This window comes from Dicentrarchus labrax, unplaced genomic scaffold (assembly GCF_905237075.1).
Source record: "Dicentrarchus labrax unplaced genomic scaffold, dlabrax2021, whole genome shotgun sequence".
Classification (NCBI taxonomy): domain Eukaryota; kingdom Metazoa; phylum Chordata; class Actinopteri; family Moronidae; genus Dicentrarchus; species Dicentrarchus labrax.
In genome coordinates this window covers 12991597-12998265 of record NW_026136722.1, presented here as the reverse complement: position 1 = coordinate 12998265, position 6669 = coordinate 12991597, and the positions used below count along the sequence as shown (strand labels likewise).

At 38.0% G+C, this 6669-nt stretch overlaps 1 long non-coding RNA gene across 3 annotated transcripts; it reads left to right on the top strand.

Annotated features, from left to right (window-relative positions):
* The first annotated feature begins 243 nt into the window (after nt 1-243).
* On the top strand, nt 244-4588 carry LOC127356402 (uncharacterized). Of its 3 annotated transcripts, none has more exons than XR_007881979.1 (3): nt 244-441; nt 582-671; nt 4505-4588. It is a non-coding gene; the product is annotated as an uncharacterized LOC127356402 (long non-coding RNA). The 3 variants fall into 3 exon arrangements; XR_007881980.1 differs by lacking the exon at nt 4505-4588 and adding an exon at nt 818-1097 and having other exon boundaries at nt 582-652; XR_007881978.1 differs by lacking the exon at nt 4505-4588 and adding an exon at nt 818-1097.
* The last annotated feature ends 2081 nt before the right edge of the window (nt 4589-6669 follow it).

The following is a 6669-nucleotide window of genomic DNA, read 5'->3' as shown; positions in this document are numbered from 1 at the left end:
GCTTTCTTTGCCGAGTATTCCTGAGGACAGGCCACACTGTAGGAAAGCCTTCTGTTTAGCACTTCATTAAAACTGCCTCTAATAGGAGCCACCGGGGAGATGCTCCCTGCATCGTGTGTAAAAGCGATCAACATCTGCATCAATTAACCCCTTCGTCCCCACGGGGCCCATTAGGAAGAGGAACACCCTTTAAAGCTGCATATGGTTTTAACTCACAATGGAGAATGAACAAATATAATTGCTTGTTTGCTTTAACATTTTTTTCTAGCTGTTTGTGTATATCACAAATATCTTCTAATATTTTTCTAAATTGGGCAAAGGCTACATACAGAATTGGAGCAGTTTTACAGTCACAACAGTTGTAGTTCACTGTGGCTTCAAGTGGTGAAGTAAATGAAGAACAACGGATTTGAGTTGAGTAAATATAAATTCAAACTTGAGGTAAAACTAATTATTGTTATGGACGGATATATCTAACTTTTAGTTAAACTAATTATTGTTTATTATAATAAGTCACATTCATACATTATTACGTAGTCTTAAGGCTGTATTTTTTCCTTTTTTCTTTCCTCGATCAACAGACAGATCCAATTAGAGTCTTCAAGAGCAGCAAAAACAGTGTGGACACCTGAAATCACTATTGGCAGAGGATGTAAGTGGAGCATTTATTGGTAAGAGTTTTACCAACAAAAAATATTTATCTATATGAAGATTAAAATAATGTTTTATTTCAGAATTAAGTTTGTGGAAGTCATTCACATTTTGAGCCTTGCTAATTCTTGCAACAGATATTAATAGAGCAATCTTTCATTTACAGAAAGGCGTTATGTTATAGTAGCGCACCATTTCAATGAGGACTTCAGATGGCACAGGAAAATTTGAGCGAGAACATTTGCTTAATTAGACACAACCTGTTTAATCTTCAGCGCAATGCAATATTATGTTTAAATTGGAAGAGATTCTTTGCAGTATGATGAGTGACATTAAATTGGAGTCAGTCTTGCGGTGTATCTGTATGATTAAACTGAATCACAATATTTTTATAGAAGGAATATAGTTAACTGCACCACACGGTAATGCACTATAACTAAAGAGCAAGGAGCAAAAAGTTTCTGAATTGTGAATTAATATACAGGTGTGTGTGTCTGTGTGTATATATATATATATATATATATATATATATAATTATTTAGAATTAATCTGACAAAATAAGAATCAGTGGGATGTTTCTCTCATCACCTGTCCACAAGTGTTTAACAACGACAGCTGAGCCCTGATACGTTTAACAAACCCCAAACCAAATCAGGAGTAATAAAATCACTCATTTTGGTTAATGAGCATATTAACAGCAGAGGTAGTGTTTAAGCACAAACAAGAACAACAACATTAATAATTGCAATTCTCTAGTGCCTGGCTGATGTAAGCTTTAATAATTAACAAGTCTTTGTCTTATCCCCTAGAGGCTGTATTCCTATTATCCAACTAAGTTACAAACGAGTAATTACGCTGTCACTGAATGGTCACAACTGTTTACCTCAGAATATCCCCTGGTCCACATTTAATACCTACGTTCAATCCACACATATCCAGCTTACCTGACAGATGCCTCAGTTAAAGGCAAGGCATGGCATTTCAACTTATTTATTTCACTTTTTCTCCTCTTATTAGAGGATTACTCCTCTTACCTCCTGTGTTTACATATTAGTGCTAATCCAATTGAGTCAACAAGGGCACTTAGTGCAGGCTATGAACTGAGTCTGAGGGACTTAAAATGGGAGGGGAGGGGATATTAATTTACTTCTTCAGATTTTAGGCTTCCAGGGAAAATAGTTTTGAACATCTGCTATGACAAATGAAGCATTGCAAGAGAGCATGTTGTCAGTAAGAGACTGAGCTGCCTGCTGTTGGAGTTAACAGCTGGCCTGTAGAGGGAGCCCCTGGTTATGAGTCTGTCTATGAACTTCACTGGCACTAATGTAAACTGCATAGTGTATATTTTTGTAGATTTTTAAATAGTCTTTGGGGAAACATACAATAAATCTATGGAATCCGATCTCTTTCTATTTTTATCCTTTTCTACTAAAGCACACACCGAGGGATGAGATGTTCACACAGCCCAGAGTTAAGATCTTTTAAAAGTGTAATACAAGTGATTAGAATAGGAAATGTGTTCAGTTTAAGTTTAGTCTGGGATTTGATGTAGGCGCAACAATTTCTGGTTAATGAGGATTCAGATCCCTGGGCTCTCCCGAGCTTCTCGCTCTCTCCACCATCATCTCCATAACATCAGTCATGATCTTTGACCTGAGGGCCATACCCCATGTCAGCTGAAACTAATTAGCCTTTGATCGCTGGTGACTGCACACAACACGAGTCACACCGGAGAGGTGGTTTTTACCATGGGATCTGGTTGCTACATTGGTGTAAGCACACAAAATACCTTGATGTTGAGATTATCTTTTTAACTGTAAAACAAATTATAAATGTATGTCTTTTCTATTTTTTATTGCGTGTTTGCACCGTGGGTCCGAGAGGACTGAAATTTAATTTGTGCTGTATGTTGTGCATGTATAGCACATCTGACAATAAAGCTGACTTGACTTGACTTGAAATCATTTTATGTTCCAGTTTTGTTCCAACTTCAGGTATATCTAGAGGAACATCAGTCACATTAGTTCTTTGCGAACACAATACAAGGTCTAATATTGAAGAATAGCTTCATATTATGCAGAACTCAATTAATATGTCTTGCACTGTATCGGCTCATTATAGAGCCTGTATTTGTTTAGTTGAACCATTTATCTTTCCCTAATTAGTTATAGATCAATAAAGCAATTGATTTTGCAGTATTCTCAGAGATTCAGTGGAGGAGTTAAAGCATAAAAAATGCAATACAACCTGACCGTTACATTACAGACAGAAACATGACTCTTCAGATTTCCCTGTAGACCGTGCACAGTCAGCCATTATATGTGTCAAAAATACCGTATGAATGACTGATTGTGGGGGGAAACAGCGTCATTTAAAAATGCAAACAGTATCCTAAAATCCCATCTGTGTTTGGAAAAGCAGAAACAAATCTGAGCCTAATCAGGTTTGTGTGTATAAATGATCTTCGGCGGCTTCAAGGAGGGTAAATCACAGCAGTAGTTCACGTCTGTAGAGGACACAGGATGACATGTTGTGTTTTGTCAAAGGTTTTTTTTTCAGGCATTTTTATCATTAATCATTAGCCTGTCCCTCTTTCTCCGGGGCTCAGAGATGATGGCAGCTAATTAAGTAGTGGCTGGTGTCAAGTATACTAAGAGACCATGTTAGGCAGGGAGCTGCTCCCACAAACCACTGACTTAAAAGACATTTGAGTCTTTTTCCCCTAAACTTCCCTTTTTTTCACTTATTTCTTTGAAATGTAGCAATCTACATTTTCTCTTTCCAAATTCTCCTGCTGCAAAATAAAGAGCGTTAAATTATACGGCATGAAGGGTTCAAACACGCAGGCATGCAAAATGGTTTGGCTTTGTTCACAGTAAGCTGGTGGAAGACAAATTTTGGCAGTATGAGTTGAGGCATTTCAAGTGTGGAGGGAAAAGAGTCAGAACATAGTGTCATAACAAAATGAATAAGCATTTTTTTTTCTTGAGAAGTTGAGCTGCTAATGTTTGTATTTTATTTTGGCATTACTGAAATGACTCAAATTGTAATTGCTTTTTTTTTTCCAGAAAAGGTGCAGGAGGAACATTGAGTGAAAGGGCTTTGTGTGTGGTAGAACCAAGCTACTAAAGTAACACCCATTAAAACGTAATTTGCACCTTGAGGCAGTTCATTAATATAGTGAATGGTAGAATCACACCAATATAGTCTGTCCTCACCTTAGGGCACCATCTCTATTCATCAAAACACACACACATTTCTCATTTTCACTAACATTAGTCACCATTGCTGAGCTAAGGAGCAGCTCTTGTGAGACAATAGACACATATGTGTGTAATGTCCTACAGTCGCCATCAGCCACCCTGAAAGGCCCGTCCAATGTCATTACTTATAATTTGGATGCCATAGAAGGTTTGATGTGATCTGTGTCTCAAACAGCGATGTGTTCAACATTTTCTGACATGAATTCCTGCCAGTGTACACTCTGCCTGCCAAGAGATGACATAAAGAAAATAGAAGTATTTAATATGTATTCTCACCATTATTGTCATTTTATCAACACGCTGCAGGCATATCATAATTTTCTGAATGGTTCACATTATCATTTGACTTAAATATCTATGTCAGGGAGGTTTTCACTTGAGTAATTGCCAGAGGCTGCAGTGATCCAATCAATCAGCGTGACTGAACTTCACACACTTTAGTGTTCTTAACTCTCAAACGCAGACTTTCTCCTCAATAAAGGCCACACATAAACAAATATGACTTGTACACACACACCCTGAGGCCAAACTACAATGGCTGCAGTTCTGCTCTCCACCAGCAGATGACCAATTCTCTGTCTTTTCCCCAGTGGACCGTTCTGTCTGGGTTCTCCATGAATTTCCCTTTCTTTTCATCACTCTCTGATGTCCAGCTGCTCCTGTCAACACCTTCTTACAGCAAGCAATTCATTGCAACATACTGGCAGCTGAGACCCCTGTGATGAACTTCAATCTGCCGTTTGCAGAGGGGGCTTCACCCTGAGTCGGGCTAATCAAGGGAAACACCCCCTTCCAAGAGGGAGGGCGTCTACAGACAGATTGAGCCCAAGTTACCCCGTAATTACCCTGCCACTGCCCCTCTGCTGCAAGCTGCTGCATCTGAACCCAGTCAGCAGAGGAACAGACACTTTGGTGATTACTTTCCAATCTGTTTAACAGTGAACAACAACAACCTATGTGCTTCCATTACGCTCATAAACCACAACTTTTTTTTCTCCCTGAAAACATTTTTTAAGGGTTCAGAGCACCAGGCATTTTGTTATGCTTCCTACGGTAACACAGTGCAAATGTCTCTTGCCGCGGGTTTCGATTATTTTCAACTTGGTACAGTCCCTGGGGGGAAGTTCTCGGGGCTTTCTGAATTTTATTAAAGCCTCTACAGCTGATTACTTGGAGTGAGGTGCACAGGTTGGTGCATTTTAGGAGTGGAGTGGAGGCCTGACAGGGTCATGTTTAACATGTCCACAGGCAATCAATTCACCTTAACCCCTCCTGGTACTCCAGCCCTCTCCACCTAAGCTGTCCTTAATAACCAGGCAATGGCGAATTACTGATAAGGCACCGGGGTCTCTGACCTATATATCCCTCCCTGTATGTATTGGAAAATCCACCCTGAAAGAAATGTACATTTATAATGCATAGAAATGGTGGAATTAAACAATCACACACTGAACGGCTGTGAAATTCACTTTATTCTTCAGTTTGCTGTACGGGGAGGATTTGTTTTGTTTTTGCTGGGTGAAGCATTGGGCCAAATTGTCTAGATGGAAATACGTCAGACACACGCATTAGCCTACATGAAGGGTTGAATGAAAATCAGTAAAATCACAAACACTGAATTAAACATAATATTATAAAAGCAGCAGTGTCCAGATTCTGTAATATCCCAGAAGGCTGCTTTTTCTGTAGTTACTCTATGCTAAATGTCTTGGAAATAATCTGTTATAAACTCCTTATTATTAGGTGAGAAAAGTAATATTGTCATGCAGATAGTGATATAAACAAACAAACTTGAATTTGTTATATTGTTTGGATCTGGAGGCTTATGTGTTTTGGCCAGTGACATTACATGCCATGTCAAATATGTATAAATGTGATCAATATCAGTCAAAGCACTAAAAGCTGATTGTGATTTGCCACTTACAAGTTGTTAATAAGTAATAATAACTTATAGATAATATCTAAAATCACACTGACATAGGTTTATTGTAATGGTGGAGTTTTGTCTGGCTTTTACTCTGGAAATCCACTATAGCTCACTGGTTACACTGCATTTCTCTTACATGTCAGTGACCTCTGTGTAAGTTTTTACTTAACAAGCATGCAAAGGGTTCTACATTTGCCCTCATATGACAGTGACTAATTGCCCTGAGGATGCAAGCTGCTTGTTAGGCAAAGGGAGGATTCTCTTGCTCTTCACCCGGCTAAATTAATTATTTCTTCTTTTCAATTCACTCTACCTCATCTTATAAAGGTTAGAAACCAGATATGAAAAATTTCTTTCTCTAATTGTATGTTGCTAATTTTCCATGTGGACTTGGCTCCCAGTTGTGTTTTTCAGTTCAGATACCTCACATACTTTGACTGTTAGAGACCAATTTAATATATAGCATCAATTTCACAAAGCATTTAATTTGTACATAACTGTCTGAAAGTATGAGAGTCAAGGTTGTTGATTTATTTATTTTTTAAGTTGAATCTTTTCTGCTACTGTCAGTATTTTGATGTTACACACAGACTAATTTTCCTGAAATGGGATTTTAATCCAAGGAAATATTGGTTGAATTTATGCTCAACATCAGTAACCAATTTGTTAGTCTTAGGCTCCAAGAAATCCAGTTCCTCTGTTCATAACTATACTGTGCTGGCATAGGCTTTATGCAATTAAAAGATCTGGATTTGCTTACATATAAACTTTCTTTCATGTATATACTGTATTTATGCTTATAAAAAAGATTTCCATTGATATCATCAT